At 53.6% G+C, this 16,146-nt stretch overlaps 1 long non-coding RNA gene across 1 annotated transcript; it reads left to right on the top strand.

Annotated features, from left to right (window-relative positions):
• Nucleotides 1-11,020: 11,020 nt before the first annotated feature.
• LOC135365234 (uncharacterized) lies at nucleotides 11,021-15,559 on the top strand. Its single transcript, XR_010412869.1, has 4 exons — nucleotides 11,021-11,161; nucleotides 11,690-11,784; nucleotides 12,458-12,583; nucleotides 15,318-15,559. It is a non-coding gene; the product is annotated as an uncharacterized LOC135365234 (long non-coding RNA).
• Nucleotides 15,560-16,146: the final 587 nt, after the last annotated feature.

The raw sequence follows: 16,146 nt of genomic DNA, 5'->3' as shown, positions 1-16,146 counted from the left end.
CGGAATGGTGATTGGCCAGCGAGAGCGGGGTGAGGACAACTGCCTGGCTCTTGGCCAGTGGGTGAGGGCGGGGACAGCCGCCTGCTCTTCGGGCAGGGACCGCAGGTGAAGAAGGCTGCCTGGCGACAGGGCAGGGATTGGGGGGCGGGGACATCGCCTCCTGCTCCGCCAGGGCCTGGTGGTGATTTAGGGGTCCTGGTGCAAGCAGTCACCAAAGCCAGGACCCCAGCGCTCCGGGGGGAGCGAGGACTCCACCTCTGCGGCCTGCCCGTCCCCCGGGCGCCCGACCGCACACACGCAGCCAGGAGCAGCTCGGCCTCCCTCACGGCGCCCTGCATGCCGGCCCACGGCCCTGCTCCAACCCACGGTTTGCAGAACAGAGCCCACGCTCGTTAACGGGACACTGTGACCCACACGGAGAGCCTCCGACCCCCCTGCCGCCCTGCAGACGCTCCCCAGGCGGAGGCCGCCTGCCCAGCCCACTCCCCGCCCTCTGACACACGCCCACACGCATCGGGGGCGCCCTGCCCCACGCTCTCCCTCGCTGGTCCCAGAGGCCGCCTCTGCCTGTCCACTAAGCATCCCTGCCTGGTCCAGAGGAGCTGGCTGCAAGCTTTGTGCACCAGGCCCCGAGCACCGCACCCCATACTGCCTTCCGAGAATGTGAGCATGGAGGATGCAGACCGTGCACGGGACGCAAAAAACTCCCCCTGCCTCCTGGCAACGCACCGTGACCACGTACTTGGCTCCCAAGCGGTGCCCCCATCGCCAAACAGGGAAGAAGTGGCCGCATGGACCCTCCCACCCCAACACAGGCAGTGACTCTGTAAGACGCTTGGAAGATCAGGCCACGGAGCACAAAGAACCACCCAAACCAGAAAAGTAGGGCATCTGTACCCAGACGTGAGAAATTTCAGGCTACTACCCAGGCACAAATCCCCCCTCCGGTAGAGGGTCCAGGTGTGTGGTGTCTGTGAAGGGAAATGCCGTTCCCTCTGTTGGGGTCTTACTCCCTAATGTCAGTGATTCAGGGCTGGATGCCAAGACCTGGCTGGTCCAGAGTGCAGTACCCATGTAGGGTCACTGTGCCCAGATGCTGGTGCTTCCATGGCCTGCAGGCCTCTGGCCTGGGCTGGCTTCAGCCTGATGTCTTGGCTACACACCACCTGGGCAGCCTTTTATCATTTGGGGTATTTTCTCCTGAGTGAGCCAAGGATGCCAAGACTAAAGATAAGAGGAAGACCAGCAGCCGGGAGAGCTCACCTTCTCCAGATACACCAATCTCCACCTATGTATAGAGCAGATCCTCCCGAAGAACAACTGAGGGCAGTCGGAACAGCTTCTGCACAACAGGAGAGAAACAGAGACATCGTAGCAGAGGACCCCAGCCTAGCAGCCTGCCAACTGCCGTGGGGAGAGTTAGTTCTGGGGCCCGTAAGCTGATCTGTCTGCCTGGGGCACAGAAATGAAGCTGCATTTTAATGCGCAACTAGAATGTAAAAGATCCACCCCAAAAGCTTCCCGAAATGGGGAGCGGTAGTGCTGGATGTCTTTCTCTGCCAAGGTCCTGGCAAACACCATGGTCACATTCCACTCCACCTTGAGAACGTGGACAGAAGCAGGGTCTGAGCACCCCAGCCAGGGTACTACCTTGCTGAGCCCTGGGTCCCAAGACCACTCTAGACCCAGCTATGCCAACAAGGCAAACCCAGCTGGCACACACTAGGGCACCCTGGTCAGCATTCAACACAGCGTGAGACCTCACACCGAGGGGACACAGTTGCTCGGCACCCCAGAACACTCCAGGCCTACACGACTCAGCTTCCTAGGGCACCCCTGCAAGGAGGGCTACGGGACCTCCTGGGTCACTACTGCTTCAGCTCCAGGAGCCCTGCCAAGGAGCCCCCTATGTGGACAGCCCTGGACCACCCAGCCCAAATGCTGTCGAGACTCTCGTAGGGCTGAAGACCCCGCGACACCCCAGCTTTCGCCCACTGAGCTTCAGCCATTTTTCTAGGAGATCCTGTGCACAGAGAAGCCCCCCAATCCTGAATTCACTTCTGCTATAGCTACCATCCCAAAGTGCCTTCCCTGCAGAGAGCACTGGGACACTCCAGCCCACACCCACCTCAGCTACAGCTGTTTTACCAGGGTACCCCCTGTGCAGAGCACCCCACAATACCTCACCTCCTGATCCATCTCCACTCCAGCCACCCTCTGCACAGAGAGGCCTGTGACGGCAGTCGTACCCAATTCAGCTTCAGCTCAACAGCCTGGGTGCCCTCGGTGTGAAGCTAAAGCACCTCTACGTTTACTGTAGCAGGACTCCCAATAGCCAAGGTATGGAAACAACCCAGGTATTTATCCAGAGGTGAATGAATGAGGGCTACCTTTCAGACTAACAACCACCTCCCTGCTTGCCTAGCCTGGAGTCCCTGCCTGCACCCCCAGGTCCCGCACTATGGCCGCACACCCCAGGGTCGCAGGCCACACCCTGGTACCCCCAATCCCCTATGCCAATGAAGCACCTGGAAGTACCTGCAGATCCTCGTCCTCCTCCTCCTTGGCAGCAGCTGCCTCAGGACTTGGTCTAGGAAGCCAACATGCGGGAGAAATTCCACCTGGAAGAAGATGCACAAGACTCAGAACGTGGGTTTTCATGTGCTTCGTGAGGTCCCACAAAGATCACCACATCGTCCCAACCCCTTCAAAGCTTGCTGTCTCTGATGCTACAAGTTACAAACGCTTCTTTGCCTTAGCAGCCCAATCGTGTTCCAGCAGCACCACTGTGGGAGAGCACAAAACAAACTTTGTAGGAAAGCTAGGAATTACAGAGTTCATAAATACACCACAGAGATAGGATACGTCACCCCTGGTACATATTTCTGAATTAGAGGCACATAATATTGAAACAGGGAATGAGCTTTATCCTCAAGAAACAGGTCAGCCTTTAGTGATTATAGCTCCAGAGGCAAGGCTCTTCCACGCTGTACACTCATGGATCAAAACTAAAATCACACATAGCCAGTTATTGATCCTATCCTTGGAATGCACTTTATACACTTACCCACAAAAGAATCCTCAAGGTCCTCCAGAGAGGTGCTCTCTGAAGCCAGGGAATAGATGGTTCTCCCCATGAGGATCCTGAGGAGAAGAGCATGAACACGAAGCGAAGGGGCGCACAGGAAAAAGCTGGCAAAGGAAGCTGAAGCAGAAATCAGCAAAGAAGGGAACTGGAAGTAAGTTATGCAGAAGTGGAGAGCAGAGTGTCCCCAAGAGACCAGAGTTACCTTCAGCCCTTAGACAGGCTGAGGGAGCCTAATTCCAGCTGGATTGCATTTGGGTTCCTGTCACTCCCAGACAAACTCAGTTCTGTTTTATAGATATACTTTCGGACTCATTTTTTTTTTTTTTAATTGAAGCATAGTTGACACGAAATATCATGTTAGCTTCAGGTGGACGTCATAGTGATTGGACAAGATTTGCCTTATGCTACACTCACTACAAGTGTAGTTACTTCCATCACCAGAGATACAATTAAAATATCATTGACCATATTCCCTATTCTGTGCCTTTCATCCCGGTGACATGTTCATCCCATAACAGGAACACCTCTCTGCTCTTCCCTCTTCTCTCACCATGACCTTCACTATGAATTCATCCCAAATAGGAATTTTTCATCTTGAAGGAAAGCTTATCTATTTTCCTTTAAAACAAGGTTCCTAGGCAATGATGTCAGGAAGGTCACTGAGATAGCCATCAGCCATTGGCCAGCCAAACTGCATGGTGATTGACCAACCGAAGGAAGCCAACGTGACAGCGCCCTGGTGATTGGCCAGGGCATGGTGGTGACATCACAAGAAGGAATTCCCTTGCCCCAGAGTTGTTTTAAAAGCTCGGCAACAGCCAAGGCTGCACAGAGGAGAGAGATGGCGCTTCAGCTACAGCTCTTCCTGCTATTCCTAGCATTCTCTGACCTTTTTTCTGCCCTGCCCATGGCAAGCCCTCTGCCCACTCCTCCTGCCCTGGGCCGTTCACCAACACTCTGCAGTCCAACTTCATGTTTGCACCTACCTTTGCAACCCTGTGTGGTCCTGAGGTCCTCAAACCTTCATCCGGCGACTCCTGGACCCTTTTCCCACTATGAGGATGGCCCAGCTGCTCAGGAACACATCTCATTTGGCCCATGGCAGTGGGACACTGGAAATCAGGTCACCATGGATTCTCAGCCAGCTGGTTCCCACACCTTTGGGTTCACAACAGGGCTCAGCACAGGAAAGCTGAGTCCACAACCTGAGGGAGCACTGGGCACATTACTACTCTGGAGCCCTCCAAACCAGCTCAGCACAGGGACCATGAATGAATTGAATGTCAATCCGTCCCTGATGTCCACAATCTTTAGAACGCCTACAGACACCAGGGAGAGCGGGACTTTTACAAAACAAGTAAGTACTGGGGGAAGGAATCACCACATCATTGGACACAGTGCAAGTCCTTGGACCACAAGTCCTGAGACCACGAGCTGGCTGAACCAGCTCAGCAGTGGACAAAGTAATCCCCCAGACACCTGGCTGACCAGGAGCCCACAGACCACAAACCCTCCAACAAAGTATAACAAGCAGAAAGTCAGTCCCCGTAAGAGAGCACCAACCAGGAACCCAAAGACTGGGAGTCTTCTGAACCAATTTAATACTACTGGGCAGATGAGTCCCACCGACACTGGGTGGACAAGGAGCCCTACCACAAACAGGCCACTCCAGTGTAGCACAAGGCAAGTAATTCCAGAGAATACCAGGCTTGCCAAGGGTCAAGAAACCATGAGTCCTGCATCCCAGCTCAGTATTGGGAAAAGGATTCACCTGAATAACGCCATCACCATATGCCCTTGGAACTGGAGTCCAAAAACTCAGCTCTCTACTAGGACAGGCAGGCCCCTGGAGAGTGGGCTTATCACGTGCCCTTGGATTTGGAAACCAACACCTCAGCTCTATCCTGGACCTAGCAGGCACCTGAACAGCAGGCTCACCATGTCCCCTTGGACCTGGAGACCAAGAAAGGAGCCCTGGGCTAGGCCAAGCAGACAACTTGAGAGTAGGATCACCATGTGCCCATGGACCGGAAGACCAACAACTCAGCTCTCTGCTAGGCCAAACAGGTACCTGAGGAGCCAACTTATCAAGTGTCCATGGACCTGGAAACCAACAACTCAGTTCTATCCTGGGCCAAGCAGAAACCTTGACAGCGGGCTCACTGCGTGCCCTTGGACCTTGAGACCAAGAAATCAGCTCTCTATTAGGCCAAGCAGGCACCTGGACAGTAGGCTCACCATGTGCTCTTGGAGCTGGAGAACAACAATGCAGCTCTGCACTAGGCCAAGCAGGAACGTGAACAGCAGGGGCACCAGGTACCTTTGGGCCCGGAGATCAACAACACAGCTCTCAATTAGGCCAAAGAGGAACCTGGACAACAGGGTTAACATGTGCCCTTGGACCTGGCAACCAATAACAGAGCACTGGGCTAGGCCAAGCAGATACCTTGACAGTGGGCTCACCATGTACCCTTGGACATGGAGACCAACAATGCAGCTCTGTGCTAGGCCAAGCCGGCAACTAGACAGTGAGTTCACCATGCGACCTTGGATTTGGATTCTTCCTTTCCCGCAGAGCATAGAGCACCCAAACAATGGGCTTGCCACTTGGTCTCTCATTATGAGACCTCCAAACCTGCTCAGCCTTGCACCGATGTGTCCACTGGATCCATGGAAACCTGGGAGTCTTCAAACTGTGATTCCTCAATTCCAACCTATCACTGCGCTACAGAGACACGGGGACACCAGGCTCACCCAAATTCTTCTGAATGCGTGCCTTTCAACTCTGCAGACAAGGGGACATTGGAGTCCCTTCGCACCTTGGATTTACTTCAGCTTGATGTCCATGTGGCCTGCTATCTGTGCATTATTCATTTTGGGGGGAGTTCTCCTCCTCAGAAGAAAATGGCACCATGCCGTGGGAGATGAAATAGTCCAGTGGTTTGAAGACTTTGTATTAAAACTCAGGGCAGGAAAGGAGAAGGGGGGATGGGAGGGCATTGGGGAGACCCAGGCCTGGAGAACTATGGAGACATTGTCTGAGATCCTCCAGTTGAAGGAGAGGTGCTCCATCCTCAAGGGAGAGGTGGAGGTCTTAAAACAAGAGGCCAAGCAGTGCAGTGAGAGGCAGGCACAGCTCCATGAGGTGGAGAGGTTCTTCATCCAAATGAAAGTCTTCCTGGAAGTTTCTGCCTTACAGAGTGTGACGCCTGTGCACCCACCCAGGATAGCATAGAAGGGGAGTTGGGAAAAGTGTGGTCATGTCCAGGATTGGGGGTTGGTACAAATGTGAATATTACTTTAATTAATAATAAAAATAGTTATTTTTAAAAAAACAATTAAAAAACAATCATTTCTGAATGAGTAATTTATGAAAACCATCCTTGGGGGATTGTAATGTGCAGCCTGGCTTGCAGTCACTCCTGTCCCTTATGAGTCATCACGTTCTCCTGATGCTGGGCAGGGGTCTCCATGGCTCTGAGAAAGTGTCGGTGAATCATGCCCAGCTGACACAGCATAACCTGCCTGCCTCATCAAAACATTCAGACATACTTATTTCTGGATCTCAAGCACAGCTGTTGAGGTCCGCACCGTTCTTATTGGAAGAAAAGGAGAAGCAGTAAGTCTATATCCAGGTATTTCTGCATAAAGCCTTTCTGGCTGAGACCTCCCAGCACATTGTTGCTAAACTTGAGGTTGGACACTGATGTTTTGGCTTCAAACTGTGGCCATGACAGCATGTGTTTCTCCACAACAGGTTCCTGTGTGATAGAGGCCTTTGAAGAGCAAATGTTACAAGGCCAGGGAACCAGGGTGAGGGAGTCCAGAGGCATGGGACCATTCCCTGTCTCTCGGTGAGAAGGTGTGGGGTCTGGACGGTAGGCAGAGTGGTGTGAGGGGCCAGGATGGTGGGCTCTGTTCTGTCCAAAGAAACACCACAGGAATTGGGGGAGACATGCGGGATTCAGATTGGGTGCTTTAGGTGCCTGGCTGTTTGCACAGAGTAAGGCACAGTGCGAGAGAGGTGGGAATAGGTGCACCTTGCAGACTGTAGGGTCTGCTTGGGTATGAAGGAAAGGGAACCCTTCCAAGAGGCAGAACCAAGGTTCTATGATAAAGTGGACACTGGGTGTCAGAAGGGAGTAGGAAGGTGAGATTCTAGGATGGCCCATCCTGAGAAATGTTGTTCCAGGGATGTGGGCTGGAAGCTCAGGTGAGTTGCAAATTCCTGTGAGCTGGGGCCCACCTGTGGCTCCTGCTGAAGTTGCATGGGAAGAGCCTAGAGCTGTGGCCCCTGGGCTGAGCTCAGTCAAGGCAGTGTGCTCATAGCAGCTGGGCATAAATGGATGGAGCCATGCAGAAGCTCCTTCTGGGGTTGGGAAGTGAACATCTGGGGGCCTTAGGAAGTGGGAGGCTTGACTTCTAAGATGGATAGTGTCTGAGCTAATTTGAGAGCGCTGCTTTCAGGAGCCAGTGTGGAGGCTGGTGGAGTCCAGGTCACTTCGATGTAAGGGGGATATGGGTCGCTTATGTGATCCTAGCACTTGGAACTTCCTGTGCTTAGCTGCTCACACCCTGCTCAATATACCCTGGTTTCCACAAACATCAGGCTCCTGGGTGGCTTGTACCCCAGAGTTGCTCGCCTCTTGAATCCCCTTTCCCTCATCACTAAAATGGGGGCAACTTGGTTGGGGTGGTGGTTTTTTAGCAGGAGGCCAGAGAAGGTGGGGTTGGGGAGGTGATCCTCAAGCACAGGGGTTAGATGCAGCCAAGGGGAGGGAGAGAAGAAGGGGAGGACACTCTGAGCCAGATCCTCGTGCCGGCCTTTCCTCTCCCAAGGCAAAACATCAGCTCTGGGAGGACAACATTCTGCGTGCTGTCTCTGTCCCACACCTGGCCTTTTCTGCCCCTGAGGGTCACAGGGCATCACAGCCGAGCACCTGCCCAGTAACAGACCAGCCCCAGACCCCTCCTGCTTCTTTCACTGCTGCCTGACACCCACATCTTAGGGTTCTGGGGCTGTTAGGGATACTTGGAGATCCAGAGAGCCAGGGTGGCACTGCTAGTCTTAGGGACTATTCTGAGGTGTGCTGACAGGTGGAGCACCTGCTACAGAGAGGTAGGGAGGTAGAGGGGTCGATTTACAGATTCACAGAAAGCTGCCATAGTTCAGAAACGTCCCTTCACAGAGGCACTCTTCACCCCTTTGTTTCTTTCTAGTCTTTCGTCTATTACAAATAAAGCTGCAGTGAACCATTCTGCAGAGTGAGTTATGGGATCTTAAATTTTCATTTCTGGGATGAAGGTCCAGGAAAGTGCTTGCGAGGTTATAGGGTTTATGTTTCACTTCTATAGAACCTATCAAACTGTCCTACCAGCGTTGCTCTTCCATTTACATTCCCACCCGAAATGTAGTACTGTATTTTATATTAACCAGCTGTCCTAACAGGTGGGTAGTCATGATAACTCTCAGGTTTTCATTTGCATTTCCCTCATGGCAAGTGAGTTTGTCCATGTTTTCTTGTGCTAATTTTCCATCTGCATGTTCTCTTTGATGTAATATCTGATGGGCTGTACCTTCATTCAGCATGTCTTGACAGCTCATCCTCCCCAAGGCTGCAGCACAGGGAGGGAGGGGCAGGAAGGTGGGCTGGAAGCTGAGCAGTCCTTAAGTGCGCTCCTCCACTCCTGGGCCCACCAGGAAGGCGGGGGCAGGACGCTGGTTTGGAGGGTCCACCCCCGTGGTGCTGCCCCTCCCCTGCAGTCCTGACAGTGGACAGAGGGGTGGGGAGTGCTGCTGAAGGGCTGTGATATGAGGAAGTAAATCCCCTTCAACTGTGGGATTCGGCCAGAGTCGAAGAAGGTGGACGGAGGAACAGAAAAGGGGGTCTGGGAGCTTTGACTGCTCCCTGCACAGCCAAGGCCCCCAGGGCTGATGAAGAGGCTGAAGGGGTGTGCCTTCATTCACTGTGCTTCTCCCTGGAGTCCAGGCAGAGCGTGCGGAAGACGGGAGACGGTGCAGGTTGTGGGATGGAAATGCTGTGCCTCCTTTTCCTAAGTCTGTTTTCTGACCCAGGAAATTCGTGTTCCTGAGTTTAACAAGGGAAGCATGTGCCTTGAGTCTGCTCCCTGCTCAGAATTCTCACAGATGAGTGTTCACCCCATGTGCTCTCCACACCCCCCTGGCTTTTCCTATGCCTGGCAGGTCTGAGGGTGGTTACCAGGTGCCTTCCTTCTCTGGGAGCACTGCCTGGTTGGCTCTAAAGGGCGGCGCCTGGCCATCCACACCTGTCCCCGTCCTGCTCTGGTGCCCTCCTCATTTCAAAGTTAAGGAGATGGTGTTGGCGTGGTGTAGGGCAGTCACTGGAGATCGCGTGGGCAACCTCTCTGCCAGGCTTGGCTCTGCTTACCAGCTGCTGAGCTCCCCCAAGTCTGCGCACTCCAAGGACACCGTTTGGAAAACACTCTTAAACGCAGCAGTCAGGGCAGAGTAAACCTAGGAACCACCTTAAATAATAATGATAATATGCTATGTGATTCGCAACCAGTGTGACTTTCCTAAGTGGTCGATCAACCCAGCTTCTCATTTCCCTGTCGCCTGGCCCAGCTACATCTCTGCGCATTGGAGGGCACCAAGGAGCAATGCCCTGCGAGCGGGGACTGTGCGCACAGGACGCGCTCCTCTTACCGCAGCTGCCCGGCGTCTGCCGGGGGAGACAGTGCAGACCTGGGAACACACACCTGCAAAGGCGGCAGCGGTGGCAGGTCCAGGCTCCAGGTATCAGGGCGCCGCGTTCCCTGAGTGGACAGAGAGGCGGCAATAGCGGGGTGGGCGCGCATGCACTACCCGCGCCCCCCACGCCCCGCCCTTCGTGTCCGCCCCCTCCACGCCCCGCCCTTCGTGTCCGCGCCCCCCCACGCCCCGCCCTTCGTGTCCGCGCCCCTACACGCCCGCCCCGCCCCTCCACGCCCCTCCACGCCCCCAGACAGAGAGGCGGCATCAGCGGGGTGGGCGCGCATGCGCTAACCGCGCCCCTCCACGCCCCGCCCTTCGTTTCCGCGCCCCTCCACGCACGCCCCGCCCCTCCACGCCCGGCCCTGCCCCTGTACGGCCCTCCACGCCCCGCCCTTTGTGTCCACGCCCCTCCACGCCCCGCCCTTTGTGTCCACGCCCCTCCACGCCCCGCCCCGCCCGGCCCCAGACAGAGAGGCAGCATCAGCGGGGTCGGCGCGCATGCGCTACCCGCGCCCCTCCACGCCCCGCCCTTCGTGTCCGCGCCCGTCCACGCCCCGCCCGGCCCCCAGACAGAGAGGCAGCATCAGCGGGGTGAGCGGGCATGCGCTACCCGCGCCCCTTCACGCCGCACCCTTCGTGTCCGCGCCCCGCCCCGCCCCGCCCCTGCACGCCCCTGCACGCCCCTCCACGCCCCGCCCCGCCCGGCCCCCAAACAGAGAGGCAGCATCAGCCGGGTCGGCGCGCATGCGCTACCGGCGCCCCTCCAAGCCCCGCCCCGCCCGGCCCCCAGACAGAGATGCAGAATCAGCGGGGTCGGCGCGCATGCGCTACCCGCGCCCCTCCACGCCCCGCCCGCCCCTTCACGCCCCGCCCGGCCCTCAGCCCTTCGTGTCTGCGCCCCTCCACGCCCTGCCCCGCCCTGCCCCTCCACGCCCCGCCCGGCCCCCAGCCCTTCGTGTCCGCGCCCCTGCCCGCCCCTCCACGCCCCCAATCCCTACCCCGCGCCCTCCGCCCGCGCCCGCTCCCCTCCGCAAGGTCAAGCCCCGCTGCGCCCCCCGCCCACCGCTCAGCCCGCTCCCGCAGGCACACACCTCTGCCTCCCGTCGTGCTCGCAGTAACGGCCGGCGCGGTGGGCGGGGCCTACGCAGCAGGTGCCCAGGGCGCAGGTGCCGCCCTTCCTGCAGCCGCGCAGCGGCGGGGGCGCGCCTGCTGGGGGGACACCTGGGTGCTGGCGTCCGCTGCCTCCTGGCCCTTCGCGGTGACGCCCCCGAGAGCGCCTCATGAGCCTGCCCGAGAGGCAGGACGCTTCACCTCCAGGCCCATGTGTGTTTGCTCAGGTAAACCCTGCTTGTCAACTTAAGGATTCAAAACGAACTGCCAGGGGTCCTGGAGGGTCAGGAACCGGCTCGCGACCCAAGGAGAACCCTGGCCCCAGCAAGGAGCATTTTCCCTCTTCCTTCCTTTCATATGCTAAAGTCAGGCTGTGACTTGCCTGGACAGTGATTAAAACCAGGCCTTCAGGGCGAGGACCGCCCACAGCTTTCGATGAGGACAGAAACCCCTCCCAGCCCCTTGTCCCCCCCAGAGGGACATCATCGCCTGGGGTCTGGAGCCGGAGGGTCTGCAATAAGCCCAACAAGGTGCGCTTTGCGCTCGGAGTGGGATAGTTGCTTGGAATATGTTTCCATCACACTCCTCTAGACCTGTGTGCAAATGCAACATTGTATCCATGAAAGGGCACGACTTGTTTTCACTTCAGAGGAGCACGTCGCTCGGACACAGTTTTCGCTTTATAGTACCTCATCATGTGAAGATGATAAAATGAGCTCTGTTGGGGTTTTCATTTTATTCTTAATGTATTCCAGGCTGCTCTCAGATCCTAAACTGGGAGACCAGTGACGGAGATGACCACAAAGCTACTTGGGGGACAAGGCCACTTACCACCTTGGAAAGCCCTGAGGTAGGGACTTGAGTCCTGGGGCCGCCAGCCATCCATGTTTCCACTCCCCTCCCCAGAGTTCTTGAGGGTCCAGTTGAGTGCTTTCTGCTGGAGCTTCTGGGCTGTAGCATGGTTGATTTCTTCTCTGTTACCCTTATGTTTCTCTCCGAGATGACCTTTTGAAAACATTGAAAGTATGAGACTGATGATGACCAAACAATAAATATACAATAAAAAGGGAGTATAAATAAAATGGTTCTCACTGTTGTCTCCCAAGGGGATGATGTGTAATGCCAAACTGACAAAAAACAGAAGCCTAGAATGTTTAAAGAAAGTTATTGAAGTTTAAAATATTAAAAGTAGAAATGTACATATGCTTAAAATGTAAAGCAATCATATATAAACATAAGTATATTCAATATGTAATGTATAATAAATATTACGCCGTCATTTTGTAACTTGTAGATGTAACTTAATTAATGTTGTTGTGACTTAGATTTTGAGACCAAGGAAGTGTGCATGTCCCTTAATGAGAAGGAACATTTCTGCATGCACTGCAGTTTATTTATTCTGGAGGCTTTTGGATGCCCCTCTTGGCCCTGAGACCTGGATGATGTGTGTCCTTACCTAACAGGGTGTCTCCGGGTCCTTTCCCACTGACAGGTCTGGTATAAGCGTCTCTTTCTCTCTCCAGTACATTGAAGATCAATTTCCAAGGAAGTGTAGCTCTGTTTCCAAGGAAGTCGAGTCTTACCGGGTTTTGTATTTGAAGGGATCTTTACTCCAGGTCGTGGAATAACTGCATTAGGACATAAGACGGGTAAGGAAAGAAGAAACAGATCTTTCCTCTTCTTCTCTAGGCCGTGAGAAAGAGCAGTGAGATCTCTGCGTTCTGCTGTGGAAGCCCATTAGGCAGTGAGCTGCTGTGACAGGCAGGGCCCATGCTGAGCCTCCAGGACTGTCCCCTCAGTGAGACCTGGTGGGGGTGGGGTGAGGGCTGGAGACTTGGGCTGATTCTCCCCTCAGTGGTGTCAACAGGGCTGACAGCAACAGGAGTAGTCAATCCCTGATGTCAGCATTGGTGGCTAAGGCAACAAGCCTTTCCCTCACCGAAAAAAAACAAAACAAAACACAAAACACAATTAAAATCCCAACAAGAAAAGTTTTCACAGGAAAATGGAAATTTTATACTGCATACCCTTGTATGGTGGTGAGGGCCCAGCTAGAGAAGGGAGCCCTTGGGTGGGACATGGGTCCCAAAAGTCTTGACTGGGGAGCATGAATATAAAGGGGGACATTTCCCCACGAATGATTTCTGAGGATGTATCGATCCTGCCACAGACTGAGCCTTTTGTCTCTGCCCAGCACAGTGGTGACTGTGTCATATATGTTACCCATTTAATACAGCATGCCTCTGGGGCAGTGTTTTTATGATCCCCCATGTAAAAGGAGAGGAAAGGGAGGCTTAGTTTAAGTCCCTGTGGCAGTTAGATCTTCAAACAATAGGTAATTTTATGAGAAGAAGCCTACAGGGTGCTCAGTGTGTGAAGACTACTGAGTTGGGAGGGCACTCCCCCAGTCACTGTCTGATGTTAAGCTCTGGATCCAAGAAGGGAGTGATTGCCAAAATCAGGCCTTGGGCCCTTTTATCATCACTGAAGAGGATGCTTTGCTACTCTGGGGCAAATCGTCCTGTGATTTTAATATAAAAACAGCTTTCTAGAAATAGCCTGCTTCCTCCAAGGATGAAATAGTCTTTGAACTGATTTAATTTTCAAAACCTTTAAATGTGAGATTTACTCCAGAGCCTGATAAATAAAGCAATAGAGCCAAGGGAATTGGTGAGCCTGGCTCCTGTGGGCCTCCCAAGGACTAGTTCTGTGAGCTGCCAGGACCCCGGCGGGACCAGGAGACCTGGCTAGGCAAACCCTCTGGAGGAGGACCCCTCACACCTTCGGGAAAGCATCTGTGATTGCAGGCATGGCAAATACCTTTGAACCTAATGCTTATTACGTGTTCGCTGCATAGTTTAGTTATATATAAAAGTATATGACTCTAAATCAAGAGAAACTCTTTTGAGCAAAATGGGTTGTACGCTAAAATAAAACCATGTGTAATCTAAAGGGCTATATTTCTTTGAATAAGAAATTTTAAAACTTCAGTTTACATGATAATATCGAACAAATTCAAACCATTCTTATGACATTCACGTTCTAAGAGTAATATCCAATATTGTATTTCCTCCCATACTGCCTTTCATTATATTTTGTTTCTGGTCGCTTTTGAATATACCCAAGAAGCAGGATAATGATTCACTGAACTGGGGTTCAGAGATTAAGTGTCAACCTTTGCCAATCTCATTTATTCAGCACCCACCCCCCCCTTTTTTTTTTTCTGGAGTCTTTGAAACCAAATCTCAGAAATCATGATAACTTCTGTGTCAAATAAGGTTCTGAAAATATACACTTTACAAGGAACCTGTAGGAAAAGCAAAGGAAATGTCTTGCCAGCAAGACAGGATTGAGAAGCCAGAAAGAGGGATGGAATGTCCTGTCTCTGGCTGTTTGCCTAAGGCGGCTCCAGGAAGGGAAAGGGCTGTCACGTGCTCTCATTTACCCACAGGTATTGTCAAAAGTGCTTTGCATTTCAGGGCAGAGAAGCCCAGGTTCCCTTGGTGAGCAAGGCCCAGCTGGAAGCAGCTGCCTGAGAAGGGCTGGAAGCCTGGTGTGGGGCAGCGGATCCCTGGCTCTGGGGAAGGTTCTTCCTTGTTATCAGCTGTAAACAGATAAGATTGGAGCCAACCCACCCACCAGACCTCCAGTGGAGTTCCTGACTCCCTTTGAGCTGACACAAGGTGTGTGGGAAGTGGGACACCCTGTCCCAGGACTGAAGACCACCCCACCTCTGTGTCCTGAGTACTTCAAACAAGCTCTGGGGGAAATGTTCTGCAACAAATCAGGTGTAAAGGAATTCTCTGAGAGTGCAAAAGCAGTAGTTTTCAATGTGTACTGCCTGTTGGGGTCTGAGGGGAAGCTCTGAATCCCTCCTAAAGCCACACCTCAAGGCCTCCTGCTCAGAATCCCTGGGCAGAGCCCAGCATCAGGATTGTTTATGCTGCTCAGGGGACTCCAGTGTTTAGCCAGGCTGTGATTCTGCGGTCTGTGTTCTAGGTGGCTCTGTGCCCCCAGGGCTGGGAGTGCTCCTTTCTTGTCCTTGCATTCCTACCTTGTGGCCCAGGGCCTGATGTATGGTACCACACAATCTGGTGGTGTTCTTATGAATAGAGGAATAAGTGGATTATCACACCTCCACCCATTTTTCAGTGAGGAAATTGAGACGTGCGAAGTTCAGAAACTGGCCTGCGGATGTGTGACTATTGGCTGTGTGGAGGCTTGAACCCAGGCTCATCTGATCTACACTCTGGTTTGATTCAAGTTTCTTTATTTTATTGTTTAATGTGGACCAGGCATACTATTCTCACTGAGTCACACAGATTGTTCTATTTTAGTGGCATCCATTCTTATGACATAGACATTGATTTCTCCATTTTGTAGGTGAGAAAATTGAAGTTTCAAGAGTTGAGGGCTTGGACAGTGTGCCTCACAGCCTTGGCCCAGGCGGTGAAAGCTGAGCTACCCCTCGCAACCATGACAGTGCGCTGCGGACCCCTGCTGGGGGCTCAGGGCTTCTGCGTGGGCACAGTGGAAAAGACTGGGTGGAAAGTCACTGCCCCAGTTCTGCAGGTAAGGCAGGGCTTTCTAGAGTAGGAAGTATTGATTTACCCCCACGGGGCAGTTACAGGGCAAAGTTACAGGACGTGGGCTCTGGGGGGCAGTGTTGAGAGCACTGCCTGCTAGAGGGAGGGAGGTCTTGTGGGAATGACAAGCAGGACCACCAGGGTCCTTAGGAGGGGTGGAGGGCAGGAGGAGGAGCCGTGGGTGGAGCCAGGTGATGCAGGAGGAACTATGGCATAGAAAGGCCAGACCCTGGGGAAGCTCTTGGATGCTTATGCAGGAATTCATGAAGACCCCGGTAGGGATCAAGTGGGGATTAAGAGAAAAGAATAAACTCTAAACAGACTTAACGACCAGTATCATTTTTCTCTAATTTTGGAAGATGTAATGTATTCTGATGTTAGGGTCAGGGTGGCCGGTCCCGCGGGCGGCAAAGAATTGCACAAAGAGGGGCACCTGGGTGGCTGATTCATTAAGTGTCTGCCTTTGGCTCAGGTCATGATCCCAGGGTCCTGGGATGGAGCCCCGCTTCGGGCTCCCTCCTCAGGGGGAAGCCTCCTTCCCCCTCTCCCACTCCCCCTGCTTGTATTCCTGCTCTCACTATCTCACTCTCTGTCAAATAAAAAAATAAAATATTTTTTAAAACAAT

Source organism: Mirounga angustirostris, unplaced genomic scaffold (genome assembly GCF_029215605.1).
Source record: "Mirounga angustirostris isolate CCGP_5_RB_7025 unplaced genomic scaffold, mMirAng1.0.hap1 SCAF_7, whole genome shotgun sequence".
In the NCBI taxonomy this organism is placed as follows: Eukaryota; Metazoa; Chordata; class Mammalia; order Carnivora; family Phocidae; genus Mirounga; species Mirounga angustirostris.
This window is presented reverse-complemented; position numbering and strand designations above follow the sequence as displayed.